The 17,767-nt window shown below is 41.9% G+C and overlaps 1 protein-coding gene and 1 long non-coding RNA gene across 15 annotated transcripts in view; one reads left to right on the plus strand and one right to left on the minus strand.

Annotated features, from left to right (window-relative positions):
- The window catches only part of LOC147651467 (uncharacterized), a 112,242-nt gene that overhangs the window by 83,908 nt on the left and 10,567 nt on the right, over window positions 1-17,767 (minus strand). The gene's annotated exons all lie outside the window — the stretch shown is intronic.
- Window positions 1-17,767, plus strand: part of C9H1orf21 (chromosome 9 C1orf21 homolog) — a 111,396-nt gene that overhangs the window by 8,282 nt on the left and 85,347 nt on the right. For 2 of the 14 annotated variants that reach the window (XM_086842726.1, XM_086842730.1), the window contains exon 1: window positions 6,434-6,564. The exons of 10 other annotated variants lie outside the window; for them this stretch is intronic. The gene's annotated coding sequence lies outside the window, so the exon portion shown is untranslated. Of the gene's footprint in view, window positions 1-6,433; window positions 6,565-14,291; window positions 14,380-17,767 lie in introns of those variants that run through there. 2 more of the 14 variants (XR_015274055.1, XM_023931620.2) reach the window with 1 other exon arrangement.

The following is a 17,767-nucleotide window of genomic DNA, read 5'->3' on the forward strand; positions in this document are numbered from 1 at the left end:
ACAGAAATTTGTGAGAGAAGCTCGATCAAGTGGATTCATGAAGTATAAGTCACTTCTTCAGCCAAAGTGGGATCAGGCTGATAGATTTCTGACAAGGTGTTTTGCCTGGCCTCTCCCACAGACTGGGTAGCTGTCACATACTTTCTCTGCAATTACTTGGCATTCTGAGATATCGTGCCTTAAAAAAAGACTCCGAGTGAGCAGCTTTCCAGAAGGTCATTGGAAATTTAATACTACAGTGCACTGAGGTTTGTGAGTGACCCGTAACACAAATAACAGTGCTGACGAGTTGCTTTTCAATTATTTATTCTTGTACAATAAGTTGTTGGCCATTAAGATAGGTTGTCTATGCAAAGTGGTTCTATAAAATGCAAATTATTAGCTTCTATATGGGTCAGAAAACATTGCATACTTGGTATAACTCTTGTAGTTAAATAGACTCCTTTGCTAAGCAAATAATTTAAGCACTGGTTACTATCAGCATTGTCAAAAATGTACATGAGTTCTTGCTGAATGTAAATAAGAGTTTCAGCTTTGAATGATGACTGCAGGATTTAGCTTAAAAACTATTTTTGGGCCACGGGCACAGCCCAAAGCTGAGGGATGTATGTGGCTTTGCTCCTGGGATGGCGTCAGGATGGAGGATGACTAAGTCACCCCTGCAACTTCCTTGTTACTCCAGAAAGGTGATGATATATTGCAGCTCTGTGTCAGCAGTAAATCACTGTCCACCCATGCTGATTCAGCCGCCCAACTTAGCTGGGAGTTAGGGATGTGCCCTGGGTCCCTCCCGGCTCCTTCCCACCCAGCAGCTGCCAAGGGTGGGAACAGGGACATCACCCTTCCTGCCCCATGTCCAGGTACCAGCCAGGCCATGAATCCTGTCCTCATGGATGCATGGGATTGGGATGGTGTTCTTGCAGAGTCAGGGAAGATCAGCTGGGCAAAGCCTTAGGGCTTTGGGCTTCTGAAGGTTCTGAGGTTGAAGCAATAGGAAATGTAGCAGAATCAGCACATAATGATGTTGCTGCTCTATGAAAAATTGGACCAAACCCTTCCAGGCCCTGCCCTGGCTTTCCTTTGTAGGCAGAACAGGTTGGGCAGCAGCGCAGGACTAAGGAGACTACACAAAACAAGGGGGAGTTCACTGAAGACATTAAGTGTAACGTGTCAAGGGCTTCTGTTTTTCTGGGGTTTACAATGCCTTCAATGCATGAGGGTAGATTTCTTTCCTCCCATTGTGATGAGTAAGGCAAGTAGTTGTTTTTACTGCTGCCTTTTCTCTCTTCCTTGCCCTCCAAAAGAAAGCCCAAGGTGCAAATCCCTACCAGTCTAAAGACCTGATTTTGAAATAAAACATTTCAGGTACAGGAATGATCTGGCTGTGGTGGAGACTGATGACAATGCTTCCTCTCTTCTCTTGCACCCTGCTCTCCCAAGAGCTGCTGCTGTCCTGGGAAAGCACATGGAGATCTCACTTGCTTCCTCTTGTCGTCACAGCCCTATTTCTTTAGTGGAGAGTAAATAACCAGGATAATTATTGGGTTCCTGTATGTTTGTGCCCTAAGCCAAATGCAGAAGAAACTACTTTTTTCTGGAGTATTTTTGCATCATCCTGTGCTTTGGAAAGGCGCAACAGGCTGTTGTTGGCCATAATTGGCATCAACTACTTCCTGAGGTATTGTCTCGCCAAGCAGGAGGCAAGTTTTGATGCAGTCCTGCCCGGAGGCAGAGGTGGGAGGGAAGATCCCAGGTGAATTAGCCATGCCATAAGGATAAGGAAATTATTCCCCAAAATCTGTGAGCTTTCCTAGTGTGTGGGGTCAGCTCTGCTTTTGATCTTGGTTGTGACTGAATATCCTCAGGAATAAAAATTGCAAATTAAGAGTGGAGGTGGCCCTGAAGACTTCTAGATTTCTGTTTCATGGTTGGTACCTGGTGAATGGCACTGTCCGGTTTGCTGATTGATTCTTTTCATCGGTAAATTGGTGACTTCTCTGCTTTTTTAAGTGTTTGATTTCCCATTCTTCTTTTCCCTGTCTATAATTTTCCATTCCTTACCTGCTGCCATCTCCCCTGCTGCCATCATGAACGTGGCTGAATGTTTGTGTTGAAATGGTTTTATTGGTTTCAAAATACTGAGTGTGACTGGGTATAAAACTGAAAGTAGCATGTGAGCTTCAGCCTGCTGCTTCAGGGCCTGTGAAATCTAACTCTGTGAGCTAGAATCCATATCCATAAGGTTTTTCCAAGTGCAGACTAAGCTGAGGTGCTGCTGACTGTGGGAATGCTGACTGATGTTGAGGGAGAAAAACCACAGCATTGCAGGAGTACAGGGACCTTCCTGTATCATCAGACTGCAGGACTGGTTTTGGGCTTTGATTTAAATGTCAAAGGAGTGATGGAAAGCAGAAGATGGGAGTGACTTTGGCCCTTAAGGCAGACTATGCCTCTTGGTGGTAGGGTTTGGAAGCTGTCTCCAGTCTCCAGTTCCTTGTCCCTACCTGGTCATTAGCCACCAGGTTGAGTAGTTGGAAAGATTTGAGGTGCTCTAAGAGGAAGTTTAAAACTGATGGAAATTACAGTGGGCTCAGGGGCAGCGCCTTAGACCTTCAGTTGTCTGTACTTATGTGGAAACATAGAAGGGCTGTGTGCATCTGTCTTTGACAGTTTCCCTGGTTTCTGTTCTATTTTCTGCTTTGTTTTAGGGAATATTGGGGGAAAAAGAGAACAAGCATGCACTGGTAAAATAGTTTCAAAGCCTGTGATAAGGAGGAGAATATGTATGTGCTTCCATATATTGCTGGAATAAGAGAAAAATGGCATAGGGTAAGGAATGGTGCACTGGCATGGGAATTGGAAGACCACAGCTCTTTTTTCCAGAGGGCTGTGGAGTTGCTGTGATAGGAGTTGCTCATCCAGGTTCTCTGCAGCTACAACAGCATCTTTGTGGTAGGACTCAGATTTTTCTGTGCTTTGCTATCACAAAAATAAGAACTGGTTCTTTTTCTTGCTTTTGAAGTGGGTTTTTTTGGGTTTTGGGGTGTATTTTTTTAAAAAAATCCAGATGTAAATCTGGATTATTTTTCATAATCCTTTGATCAACTTGGACCTCAGTAGCTTCATCTGTTCTCATAATAGGTTTGCTTGTCAAACACGATTTTTAAGTTCAGAATTATGACAGAGTAATTCTCTGCTCTCTTGCTGTCTATGACGAGTACTAATGCTCAGAGTGCAGTCCTAGGAGTGGGGTGTGTGTCCCTATTTCCTGATGTTTTTCGAAGCTTCACCTGCCTCCGCAGGGCGAAGGCAGTGCTGATGGACTGGAGGGTTGTGTTCCTAAAAACTGTAAACAATTCTGACTCATTGGTCATGGAAGACAGAAGTACAATCAAATATTGTGGCTATGTTAATTTGTTTACAAATAGGAAAATTTGTGTAAATGTCATTGCAGATGAGGTTTAGCACATGTCTTACTGGTTGTCCTCTTTAGAAGGTGTATGGCTCCCCTGCACATATGGTGTTTGGTTGTCCCTCTGACTTCAGTTCCCCACCACTTTTCTACAGTCCTTACCTACCTCATACTGACTGGACTCTTTAGGTACCTTGGGCTTAGCATGTATTAAATGTGAAGAAGTTCAGAGTAATGGCTGGCCACCATGATGCCAAGCAAAGGAGGTATTCACAGTTGTTCATAGCATGACCTGGGTTGGAAGGCACCTTGAAGATCATATCGTTCCAACCCCTGGAATGGCAGGGACACCTTCTGCTAGACCAGATTGCTCCAAGCCTCATCCAGCCTGGCCTTGGGTATTTCATGTTGGCTGACTCTTCATTTTGGGATAAAGGCAGAGCTTGAGCATGTTGTGTTGTCGCTAGTGGACATGAAGTATGAAGCAAGGGTTCTTATTGCAAGCAGCTGAGGTTTATTTTCAGGAGGCAAAAAAGCCTTTATTTCAGGTGTTCCTTTTTATAAGGTGTTCTGGTACAGGTTAACCTGACTGGTACAAGGAAGAACACCTCTCTCCTCCCATTGCTGGAACAAGAGAAAAACACTCTCAGAACATCTTTGTCATTGTTTTGAGAACCAAAATCTTATTTACACAACTGTCCTTGAGAGAGGAAAGTTTCACAAAAGACTTTCCCTTGGGTAGCAGATCAACCACTGAGCGCCTGAAACTCTCTCAGGTTCAGAAAATCATGTCCACATTGTGTCTGGGTTGCCGCCATCCAGAGCTGGTGTCAATAACCAGAAAAATGACGTGGAGAGTGGGAGTACAATGTTTGTAATGTAATAAACATGGAGGTGGCAAGGTGGAGGGCTGAGATGGAATATGAAGCCCTAAACAGCTGATGGCACAAGGCTGGAAATGGGCAGGAGAAACTGAGGCATGGCCTAGCAAAACAGCAAAACGAAAAGGAGGCACTTGGTGTTGGAACAGAAATTGTGTAAGGCTACACGTGTGCTTTGCATTGCTGTCTCAAGGTGTGTGTTCAGGGCAGAAATGATCAAATACTTCTTTCTTCTGTCGTTCATATGGTGTGTGTTATGAATAAAAACTTTGAGTGCTCAAGCCAGAGCTGATTTCTATAGGCTGCCATGGCTTTGTATTGCTTTTCTTCATTGTGCACCCTTCTAATGGGTGACATACAGTTGGGCTGGATCCAGATGGAATATTTTTCACTCAAAGCATGCTGAACACAGCACCACTAGGTATAGGCAAGGCCAAAGAGGAAAGATTCAGTCAGGGTTTTTCTTCAATTCTGAAATATTAAAGATCAGCCAAAAAGCTTGTAAATATTCCAACCGTAAACTGCCGTGATTGTGCTTAATGTGCTTTACTCATCTTCCTGTCATCTCTTCCAGGGGGAAATGTTAATATTCCACTTAGGGAGCAGTATTTCTTTTGATCTCTGGCTGCACCCCTTGTTTGTTCCCTACACCTTCTCTCTTTCTACCACAAACCACTTAGATAACTGGTGTTACAGCAAAATATTCACCACTTGTGATTATTGTGGTCAGGGTTAGTTCCCTGATTCTCAGTGGTGCTGGTTTGTATTCTGGGATTTGATTGCAAGACAGACAAGTAGATAAATTAATAAAAGGCAAAGCAACAGCAATAAGGAAAAGAAAGAGAATTTGTATTTTATTAAAATCCATTTTACTCTGGCACCTTAACGGTAGCCAGTTGAGTGTATGTTTTTGGGGGAGAAGTGAGGGTATGGGTGAAGTTTAATGGATGAGCCTTTGCTTTTTAAACTTGGGAAGGGGCTTGATGGAAGATAACCGTCTGTCGTGGTTTTAAACCAGTAACTAAAAAAATTACTTCTTTCTTGCTATGAGATATGGATTAGAACAAAACAGGCTTAAAACTTAAAAGGAATAAAGAAAGTTTATTAACAAACTACAAGAATAAGAACACCAGACTAAACTTCCAGAAAACCCTTTTTATCTCTTACTACCCACCATTCTCTTGTTCACATGACAACAGAGACAAAAAACTTTGGAACTTTCGTGGTTAAAACAGTCCCAGTTATTGTTACAGTCTTTTCATCAGTCTTTGTAGAGAATCAGGAGTCTCTTTCTGCTAATCTATGGAGTTTTTCCACAAGAAAAACTATTTCTGTTATAGCTTTCTATTTTTCTGATGCCAGTTGCCCGGAAATCTGGTCATCAAAATTCACTCCTCCCATTTCACATCACTCTGAGGTGTGTATGGGCCATGAGTCTAGGGATGTCATTTTAAGGATGAGTTATTCAAACGCAAAAGTCTTCATCTGTCTTTGTGAGCTCCACTGAAAAACAGTTTTCTCATTGCCCCCCAAGACTTCAAATTTTCGCTACACTCTGTTCCAGCACTTCACTGTATCACAATTACTCTACTGTTTACTCAAAATCTACACTTTGAACACTCTATTCCTCCCTATATACTCTGTCATGAATTAAAGGAGTTTTTTCAAGACCTTATTGTCTATCTCTATAGCTTTAACAGAAAAATATTTCAGCTTATAAAGCATCTCCTTATTCTCTGCCTTTTCTGAAGCTTCTTTTCTTTACTGTCTCTGATAGTTTATAAAGTCTCTTTACATGTTGATTACTCTCTTTTTCTCTCTCTGGATAAAAGGATTAATCTGCAAGTCTCATCTGGGTAATGAAAGGGTTAAAATCTTGCCCAGGCTTTTGTAGATGGTTCTGTGATCTCTGCCGGAGCAGCAGCTGGAGCCGTCTGTGATGGAAAATTCTTCATGGCTGCTCTGGAGAGTGTGGTCCCTGTCTCAGCCTGCCGCAGGTCAAGAGCTTTTTCTTTCTTTACTCGGCAGTCTCTGGTGAATTCAGTCACAGCAAAAAAAAGCTGCAGCCGAGCCAGGGAGCGGCCTGGCCCGGCCAGAGCCCGGGGCAAGCCCCGCAGGCCCCATCTCCCGGCCGGGAGCTGTGGCAGGCCCAGCCCAGCCCCCGCCCGGCCGCAGGGCCGGGGCAGGGAACGGGAATCCAGCTAAAGCTCAGTTACCATTCACAGCCAGGAAACAAAGAGAGACAAGAGAGCCCTGGCTTTACATCTTAAGGTAGGGTTCACAACTTGATCCCACTTTTCAATGGTCAAAACTGCTGTCAATTCTTATAAATGACTGATAATTGGTCAGGAGGAAAGACTCCCATCAGCCACCAGCAGTTTTAACTTCTTTAGCTCCCAAAGCTATCTTAAAGGTAAAGTCACCCCATGACACCGTCTCATTGTGGCATGAACCTGCTGTTGGGAAGGAGGGAGCGCTAGCACTAGCTGTGGGAATGGAGTGATTTGTGGTTCCAGTTGCCCTGGCGGGTTAAAGGCCCTGCTCTGTAGATGGAGGCTTGTTGGTATTTCTGTTTTATGTCCCTACCCATGCTGTGTGGTGTTGCAGTGACCTGTAAAAGCCAGAGCAACATGAATTTCTGTGCAGTTTCATGTTGCTACTTGTACTGGCACACAGATGTTTTACAGGAGAGGTCCTGGCAGGACACCAAGGAACAAGAGCTGGCTTTTCAGCAGAGGTAATGGAGGGAAGGCACAGAGCTGTCACAGCAGGGCCTCATGTCCAGGACAAAGTCCTCCAGTGCTGGTTTTGGGCAGGGAAGTTCATGTATGTGGTATCTGCAAAGTCTTAGGCAACAGAAAGTTGTTCCATGGAGGTATTTTTTATTGGCTTAAAATTTTAAGGAGTTTCTAAAAAAGCTCTTAAGAAATTTGTTAATTTTTCTTCCAAATAAAAAGGATGTTCTAATGGAGTTTCCTCTCACCAGCACTAGTGCCATTTCCTATTTCATCTTCTTATATTTCCCCTCACCACATTACCAGCTGTGTTATGTTGGCACAAGGAAACCCCAGATGAGATCAGGTGTTGTTCTGGGAAGTGCAGTCATGCCTTTCAGTAAGGAGATTGGTTTCCAAAGCTCACAAGGGGGGGAAGAGGGAGGAAACAAGGAAATGGACAGGAGAGCCCAACAGCTGTGATGGTCAGTCCATGCTGACTTGCTGTGTTGCACTTCCTACAACTTTAGCTACACTTTGAAGGGAAAAGAGTTGCACCTGTAGTTGAGTTGGGGTAGGAGAGAGTGTTACTACATGATGGTTTCTGTATTCCTACACTGTTTCCCATGTATCTGCTTTTGGTTTCTCTTGAAAGCAGGATGAAATGGACTTCATAGACCAGATGTAGTTGTTGGGAATAACTGCATTGTCAACTCACCTTTAAAGTCTTGGGTGTGCTTGTGGGGTCTGTGTAGTACGGTGAGGGGGATTGGGGGATGCCACTGAAGGATTCTAAAGAAGGAATTGCTTGTTTCTGTACATCCCTAGCTGAGCTTTTGGGAGAACGACAGTTTGGGAAAGCAAAGGAATATAATGGAAGTTTGCAGTCAGATTTGAAAACAGAAAGGGCCCGGTTCTTCCATGGATATATGAGCAGAGGGATGGAAAGGTGGAGCTTTCTTTTGCCTCTGCTGTGCTACTTGTCCTTTGCTTTCCTGTCTGTGAAATGATGTGAAAAGGCCAACCACTGCTGCTCAGCACAGGGGAATGAAGGTGTAAAGTGCTTTCCCCCTTCATGAAAAGGAGCAACTGTTCTGTTGGGTTTGAGGGGGATTTCCTTTTTTTTTTTTTTTTAATTTATTTTACATTGTTTTCTCATCTTCCTCTTCGATGACTGCTGAAGGATGTGCTGGTATTCCTGCAGTCTGAGGAATGATGGATTATCATCTCTTAAGGGACTGACAGTCAAATCAAAATGGTGGATTTTGAACACGCTGTGAGTGCATTTGTTCCTTGTGTGCTCTTACTCAGTGTCTGTAGTGTACAAATGTTTGCTAGTAATAAGACTAATTTTCATATTTATAGACGTAATGATTTGTTTTGGTAAAACCCTCTTATTTTTAGTTTCTTTGAAGCCAGTAGAAAAATTAATTTACTTTTAGAGTTGGTCACTTTTGTTAAGATTGTATTTTTTTTCTCCAAAGCCTGCAAGTAGCATTTTTCCTCATGTTTTCTGCCTACTCAACTATGCACAGCCAATCAGAATGTTTTTAGTCCTACTATAGCTTGTATGGTAAATAAGCAGTTTATTCTCTTCTCCATCAAATTCCTGCCTTAGCTGAGGACAAGAAAAAATGACAGAAGTGACTGGGCAGTGACTCTAAGAAAAAAGGGTTTGTCATGTCTGGTCTCCTGAAGTACCTCTGTGCATATGTGGGAGCAGGGATGGTAGGAATGCACCTGTTCCTCCAAAGAAAATCAAATCAAAGGTGCAAGTGTCTGTAGCACAACAATAATATTGTAACATTAATAATAATGTTTATCGTAGCTTTCAAGTACAATCACAGAGTCATTAAAGTTTAAAAAGATCTCTAAGATCGAGTCCTGCTGTTCCCCCAGCACTGCCAAGCCCACCCAAGTGCCACATATACATGTCTTGTGAATCCCCCTAGGGATGGTGAGTCCATCCTTGACCTGGGCAGCCTGTTCCAGTGCCTGACCACCCTTTGAATGAAGTTTTCCCTAATATTCAATCCAGCATTCTAAATCTAAACCTTCCCTGGCACAGCTTGAGGCCATTACCTCTCATCCTGTCCCTAGTTCCCTGGGAGTGGAGCCTGACCCCCACCCAGCATCCTCCTGTCAGGGAGTTGTGCTGCAGAGCCAGAAGGTAATAAGGATAAATAAGAAAGTAATAAGGATAAATAAGAGGGTAATACGGATAAATAAGTAGCAGGACGTATGCAGAGACAATAAGGCAGATTGCAGCATAGGTCAGCTGTCCAAGCACCCAGTGTCCCCTGATGACCCTGAGATTAGTGTTGATTACAGACGGGGACACTACCTGTGATTCTGGGCTTGATATCTTTTGCATGTTCTGAGTTAATTAGTGATCTGTGTGCATATTGAATTGGATGGGAGTAATTACTGTGGTGCCTGTGCTGAAGGAGACTGTACAAGTCTGTCAGGATTTCAGGAGGGCGGGTGGATGTTGTGCAGACAGACCATGGCAGCAGGAAGCGCTGGGTTTAGGTTGAATTTTCTGCTGACTGCTTGGCACCAAAGCCTCACTTATCCCTACTTCTCACCCCCCTCCAATTTTTCATGTGTTAATTTGCTTTAGCCAAAAGATGTTGCTGCTGAACTTGTTACAAGTGGAAGCCAATCTAAACCATATTGTAGCAATGTATATATTCAGGCACTTTGTCTGAGGTGCTTCAGAAATGCAATACAACAGTAACAAGTATGCTGGAGCTTTATATGGAGCTGTGGAAATCTGTCCTGGCTGTGGGCTTGGTGTCAGCAGTCACCCTGCTCTTGGTGGCTTTCCATTTTCCTTTGTCAGCTGTGTGAAGAAGCAAACTTGAAGCAGAAGAACAAGGTAAGTGGAGACTGAAATTAATATTAAACACTTCTAGGTTAATTTCACTAACAAAATTGCTGCTTGATTTCTGTGGGAGGAGCGTTTGGCAGTATCTTGCCAAATTCTCCCAAAAAAGATGCTAGAGAATGTTAAGCAGAAACTCTACAGCATTTCACAGGAGTTTATTTTGTTGTTTCAGTAGTGACTCATCTCCAGAATGATCCATCCTCTTCACTATGTATATGTGGGGGGAAAAAACACTGACAAAGGTCTCAGAGCCATCTCAGAGCTATACAAAATGCAGTGTCCTGTTCAATTATTAGTTAAAGCATCTGAGTGTCTCAAGCCCTTAGGCAATTTTGAGAATTATCCTGGCAAAAGTTGTTTGCAGTCAAACCTGGTTCACTTTCTGTTAAACATCCTCAATATTTTGAGGAGTGTGGAATAAGACAGAAATGGTAGGTATAGACAGAGGGAGAAGTGCTGGGTATGATTCTCTGAATGGACAGAATTGTTATTTTTGAAACCTCAGGGACTGTTAGAACATCCCTTTTACCTTTCTGTACATCACATTTTTGGCTAAATGACCTGAAAATTAAAGATCAGCAGTCCAGCGTTTTTTAAATGCTTTACTTCCTGAGGTTGCTGTTCAGAAAGCTGAGGGCTCTTGTCTCAATTTTTCTCCTGCCCCTACTCAGCATCCTCAAAAGGCAGCAGTGAGTACAAAAACAGGAAAAGGGAATGATAAAGTATGGGAATAAAGGGAGTGCTGAGTTATGCCAGGAGGAAACAGCTCTAAGGACAGCCTTGCTGCTGGTGAAAGATAAATGGAGGTGAACTGACTTAAAATACTTCTGAAAATGGAGTTCTCTTTCTTGTCACATTTTTCTGTGAGTTCTTCTAACAGTTTTTAATGCAGTAAGGTAGAAAGCACACCCATTGTAGTGACTGGATGCTGGCATTAGTGTTTTAGCAAACACCTACACAGCATATGTATGGACTGAATTATCTAAAGGGCTTGTTAGCATATCATCTGCATGCAGAACAAAGTGATGGATGCAGCTTAGAAATTGTATGAAGGACTCTGGCTCCTTCTTGCTTTCCTTTTTATTTTCATTGTTTTCTCCCCAATAAAAATGTCCACTGCCTTTGAGGAGGACTTCTCTCTGTCATCATTTTTTTGTTCTTGTTTTGAAGGCCTTGAGACATTTTCCCCTATTTTTTTGTAGGAGAATTCTGTAAGGTATACAGCCAGTGCTTTTGGGAAGTTCACAGAGCACGTGAAATAGAGGCGAGCAAAGCCATCTGCCAGTGACAGTATTTGATCTACAGAACTTGCTATTTCTGAGAAAAGTTGGGTAATGTTTGACTTGATTTTGATTTGGTTTGGTTTCTTGGCTTCCAAATCAGTGTTGAAAAATATGTGCCAACTGTAATTATTTTACTGGAAGTTTAATGCAAGGTCTAATTTTACTGGAAGCCTGGGGGAGAGGAGGAGACAGAGCTGGAGAACAGCATGTGATGTAGAGCAATGGAGATGTCAGGCATATTTAAGATAAGTGAACTTGCTGTTAATAAAATAAACATACAGTGCTGCTTTTGGCCCACTATGGGCCATGGAAGTACTTGAAGACCTGAAGCTTGTCGCTTCACTACTGAACCAAAAGTCTTTGGTGGTAGTTTTGGTTGTCTTTCACCAGGCCCTCTTGGTGTATTTGTAAATTTGAGCCCTCAAGGTTGTTGTGGTTGAAGTATGTGTCTGTTTGAAGTGTTTTGGCTGAAAAAAAAAAAAATCAGTACTATTCTGATAAAGAGATGGAAGTATCAAATTGCTTAAAATACTAACTTTTCTCATGGGATTCAGGCTTTCTGTTAAAAACTGACTGTTGTGCTGATATTTCTCCATCAGGGAACCTATGAAGCAATTTCAGCATTTTGAGATGGGTCTGCTAAAACCTTCTTGTCCAGCTTTTCTCTTAAGAAGGACAGAAAGCAAAGAGAAGAGTGAAAAAAAAGTGAATTTTCAGAGGGAATTAACATAAAGAGCAGGCTGTCTGGGGAGGATCCAATTTCTTCCACATTATGTGATGCTCTGTGGTAGAGGTTACTGACATGTAGCTAGTGTGAGACAGGTGATTTGCACCTGATGGGTTTGCATCCAGCAAAAGCCCAGTGATTTATCTTTGGTCCCAAAAAGAATGATTTGAGAGGAAACATCTGTTGCTCTTTGAACTTGAGGTTTTTTGATACAATCCTGGTCATCCCTCTGGAGTTCTTCTCCTCCCTGTGTTCAGGATGATCTGCATTCACCTTGTGGGTCACTTATTTGTTATTTATGGAGTGAAAGATCAAACCCCCTTTTAAGAACCCCCAAATCTTTAATTTACCTTTATTTAGCAGGTTATGTAGTGTATCACTGACTTCTGGTTTTGCTTCCCATCACAAAAGCATGTGAGGAATTTTAACTGCAGGACTGATAGATTTCTGAAATTGGAGAGGTGATAAAGGATTGGTGGTTCTGATGTGCTTTGTTGTGTTTACAGAGCACAAGGGTTGTGGCAGGGGCAGTTAATGTTGCCTTTTTATTTAAGCAAAGCATTTGGGAAGAACGTAGTGGGAAACTATTTTCATGTTGTTCTCAAAGGGAAAAAATAATCCATCCTGTGAGCACTGGGCAGGACAGTGACAGTGCTGAGCAAAGTGCAGTTTTGTAAGCTCACTGTGAAAATGAAGAAGAATGGAGGAGAAGGATGAAGGGAAAGGGGGACTGTCTCCTCCCTCACCCACTTTTTCTTCAGAGGAAAAAAAAACCCAGACCCATAGGTTTTCTTAATTTACTCATTGAGAATAAACTTGGAAAGGTGTTTATAAACCACAGGGTTTGGTTAAGCAAATCAGTAGAATCTGCTTAGGCAAGGAGCCTAAGCTGCCTTTCTTTTAAATTTCAGGTAGAACCTTAAAATTAGAGGTTGCTACAAGTCCCTCCAGCGTGTTTGATATCATTTGATGTTTACACACTGAAAGCCTGTCTAGACTCTTCCCAGTTATGTTTGTTATGTACAGCATCAATCACTGTGTGTCTCTCCTTGTCACTTTGTAAGATTCATCCTCATCTATCTGCATCTCCCTTTTCCCCATAAAACTTGCCCCAAAAGGCTTACACCTCATTTCCCATAAAACTGCTCCAGGAGCCCAGCAGTGTCCTGAACATTGGTTTATTGTATGAGCATGGAATGTTTTAGCTGATGCTACAGACTTGCTGCAGAGACCTCAGCTGACTGGATCTACTTCAGGAAACCATCTGGCATGGTTTAACAGATGTTGGGGGAATGGGAGCCCATTCAAAATCGAGTAGCCATCGGCCCCTCCTGGCTGGCTGGCCCAGTTCACACACTGGGCATGACATGCCATGGTGTGGAATATCCCTCTTCCCAGGGGGATCAGCTGTCCTGGTCATGCTCCATCCCAGCCTCTGGGGATCATCTCAGTGAGGTGCAGCTCCTCACTGACAGAGCCTGGGACACTGCAGAGTCCTTGTCTTGGGGTAAGCTCTGCTCAGCAACAACTGAAACATCAACATTATTCTCAGGCTGAATCTAAACTTCAGCACTGTACCAGCTACTAGGGAGAAAATTAACTCCCTCCTAGCCTAAACCAGGACACCATCTTGTAAGCTGAGGGTGATTCATTATGTTCACAGACTGAAGGCTGATCTATTTTAATCTGGAATCCATTGTAATTATGTTTAGATGTCTCCTTGCACCAATATAAGATGGGAATGTGGTACCCTCCGTCTTCTGTGTGGTACCCACCGTGTTCTGAAAACTTGGCCTGGTGACTGGAATGAGCAGCATTTTATAGGGACTGGATGATAGGATAAATAATGTTTAATAAATAGTGTTTATTGTTAAACCAAATTTGAGTTTTTTGTGTATATAAAAGTAAAAGTAGTTTGAGTAGGAATTACAAATTGTCTTTTGTGTGACCTTGTGCTAGTGTTTATCTTCTGTTTTATGCCTTAATTGCAGGCTTTTTGAGGAAGCTTGCTCTTGTTCAGTGTTTACAGTGTCCAGCACAGTGAGATTCTTTCTCATGCTGCTCCTATGTACTACAGAAAGTAATAATGAAATTGCATGCAGCTCTCTTTCCTCCACAAGCTGCTTTAAATCGTTCAACTCCTTCTTTCTTATCTGCAGCTCTGTGAATTGTGCCTAGAATTGTTCTGAGCTTGTCACAGCTCTCTGCTGCCTGTTTGGTAACAAGGGACACTGTTTACTTACATACTGGTAATACATATCTTTATGTTAAATAGGAGCAGAAACTGTTCACTGTGTTCTAGGAATTCAAGAAATACTGAACAACAGTTTTTCATATTTATTTTCTAAATGCTGAAATATTTACTTCTTGTCTTAATCTTGCAGAGACATCCTTCACAGAACATGTGTTTAAAAAAGAACAAATCTGAAATCTGTAGACAGGAGACTAGAAAATCTAATCCCAGTTTGGAAGGTAGATATATTTATTCTCTGTGTTAACACTTGTTTACAGTAGATGCAACATTTGGTTTTGTTTTGGTTTTTTTTTCCCTATCTCTTGCTGCTTCTGGAAGTATTTTGCATATTTAATAAACAGTTTCACATTTGAATTATTCCCCACCAAATTTTTGCTTCCCATTATTGGTTCTTCTCCTCTGCTCTCATCTGAAACATTTCCTTTCAAGTACAAGAACTAAGGGAACACTGGAGCTCCTATTTCTGCTGAGATGTGTGGATGCAGCCTTGAGAGCATTGAATAGAAGAAGAACTGCACAGAGTTCCTCATGAATAAATGTGTGAGTGTTGGTCCTCCTGGAGCTTGCTACTGCAGAATGGAGCATCTTGTCCTGCACATCTGCAGAGAGCCTTGGGAAAGAGCTCCTTCCATTTTGGGTCTCACTGACCTGCTTGGCAGAGCTTCTCTGATCCCTGTCTGTAGGATTGAAATGAAATCCATTATTGCTAGTGCATTCCTGTTGTACAGTATGCAGTAATTTTGTTTTTGTGAGTGGCTGAAAATGAAGCCTGGTACTGATAACCGTATCAATTTATTTTTTGATTTAATGGAATTGTCTTCCTTACTTTACGTATGAAGAAAACACATGTACATGTAAGGGGAAGTTTCATGTGCTTTTGGGGCTGGAATCCTACTAGAGGAGTGATAAATTCCTTTATTGACTCCAATTGATTGGAAACAACACAGTTTTGTTTTTTTTCCCCTATGTTCGTATTGTGCTCTGTGAAAATTACATGGCCTTTTTCTTCCTGACCCATGGTAGAGCAGATCTCTGTTGCTGGATGTTTTTTCTGGTCTATCCTGTCTTGCTCTGTCACAACCTTGGGTGCTGTGACCAACAGCAACTGGGACCAGTTTTCCTGGTCCTTGGTGCCTTTGAGGGTCCTGGTTCCAGCTGTGCAATACAGATAATTTGTGGTAACCATTCTTGTTTATACCAGGGTCTGGGTGCTTGGAGCATGAATCCATGTTCCCAGCTATTCTGGTGTTAAGGCTTCCCAGAGAAAAATTCCTGCCAAGGATACAGAAACCTTCCTCTAATCCAGATCATCAGGATTCTGGATTATTACTGTTATTTATCAGCAGGAGTACCCTGAAATAAAATTCTTCTGTAGATTTTAAGTTCATAAAAGGCAGACTACAGAGTTAAGATTGGTGGGGTTTTCTCCTTCCTTGGATTTTAACGTTGCTGAATGATAATGGTATCCATTTTTAAACCTGCTTTTGAAGCCTGCAGCCAGTCTTGTTCATTGAATTTCATGCAGGTAGACTACATATAAATGCATACATATAAATATTGTCATTAATGATACCAGTGGTGTCCTGAATATCTTCATACACTGTGTTTGCATGTCAAAAATGGTTTACCTTCATTTCAGAGGTCTGACGTTTCTTCAGCAAGAAAATAATTGAATAGTACAGGAACATGCTCCTGCTAAATACCGAAGGATGCCCTGTTGTAAGAGAAACTCAAGTGCATGTTAAACAACTGCAGGCAGATCTGTTTTGTAATTTAATAGAGGAGCTCATTTGAATGTTTTCCTGAGGGAATGCCACTTCAGTGAGCGTGTTGGATGACTCGTAAGAACTAAACCACTTGCATCAGAAGGGAAGCCCTGTGGGATGTCGTGTTGAGAGGCGAGGTTGAACAGGGTGTGTATTTGAATTTTTTGGATATGGATTTGCTGTCACAATAAAGTTTAGGATGAGGCAGAAAATGAAGGTCAGGCCCAAAGGCCCTCTCCAGCTTTCCTGTAGCCCCTTTAGGCACTGGGAAGCAGCTTTTTCATTGAACTTTTTCTTTACTTGCTTTTGCTTCTTTGAGCATTTTGGATGCAGGAAATACTGAACACCAAAATGTTTTGTTTTTTTTTTAAAGCAAGTTAGAAAATTATTAGCATTTTCCCCCTGTGCTTTGTTCCCCAAATCCTGTTCCTGCTGGCAGCAAGCACCTCTGGCTTGTGCCAGGAATACAGATGCTGCTGTGGCAGATCCTGAATGGGCTCATACACCAGATTTGAAGGTGGCTTCAGGAATCTGAGAAGATGTTAAGTTTCCAATTTCAATTATTATTGTCTGCACAGAGCTTTTATTCTCTAGTTTGTCTAGCTGCTAAATGCTTACTTTTTACAACTTGAACACCTCTGGCTCTGCAGTTGAAGTTAAGGCTGTTTGGTAATGGAGGGGAGAGATGGTTTGTGTTGGCTTTTTTCCTGAAATGCAAATTATTTTAAGAAGTGGATAATGTACTGAAAAGTGCTTGTATGCCTTATGTACAATTGTGCCTGTATATAGGGCAGGCTAGTAATCTTTGTAGAATGACAGCTTACTACCTCAGCTCTGAAATCATTGTTATTTCCTATAAAAGAACTTTTTAATTGTATTAAGAGGTTGTGCCCCTTATGTGTCAGCCGTGATCACCCTTTCGGTCATTATACTCGTGGCAATTGTTGTCTACATGATCTTGTACCTTTTGGCTTATGAGAGATTATTCATGAATCACACTGAATGAACTGTGCTATTGTGATGCCTGACAGGTATAATTTTTTAAGATGCTATGTTAAAATACATTTTACTGAATCTGCTAAAATTTCTTTTTGTAATGCTTTACTATTTGCATTGCAATAGCATTAAAACCTTTAATTGATGCTCCCCGACTCTTCACTTGCCTTCAGGAATACTCAGGATTTTATGTATTTAATAGGACGTTATGCTTTTCCCCTGAAAAATTTCTGCTACAAGCTTTTTTCTTGGCAGGTAGCCAGCTTTTTCATAAAAATTATACCTGTATTAAAACAGTGAAAAAAGCCACAAATTTTATCTAGAACTTTTTGTCCAAGAACTAATTACATGATTTGTATAAAGCCCTCAGATTTAAAATGCAGCATATCTCCATTTTGAAGGATAAACCTTGGGTACTGTTTTTCCATATGCCATTAAAAAAAGCTATAAGTGAAGGTGTCATACATACAATTCTGGTAGAGCACCACTTGCAGTATAGGCAGATCCCTAAAGCTTAAAGCTTCTCTTTGATCCCAGGGATTAGAGAAGGTTTCTATTTTTGCATGGCAAATTTTTGGGCTGTTAGGGATGCACAGAGGAACTGTGTTTTCCAGGGAGATGAAACAGGTAGGATCAATATTACTCCCAGTCCTCCTCCAGTGGTTGATAGAGCAGCTCCAGATAGGTTTGAACATTACAGGGTTTGAACATTCCACCTGTACTTGGTTAACGCCAAGGATTTATCATGCAGCTGTTGATAGGGTCAGTGACAGTCAGACACATTCAGGTGGCATTGCCATACCAGCCTCATGTCACAGGCTTGGAGCAGAGGCTCTCTGAGAAA

The sequence above is a fragment of the Cyanistes caeruleus genome, chromosome 9 (genome assembly GCF_971803275.1).
Source record: "Cyanistes caeruleus chromosome 9, bCyaCae1.hap1.1, whole genome shotgun sequence".
Classification (NCBI taxonomy): domain Eukaryota; kingdom Metazoa; phylum Chordata; class Aves; order Passeriformes; family Paridae; genus Cyanistes; species Cyanistes caeruleus.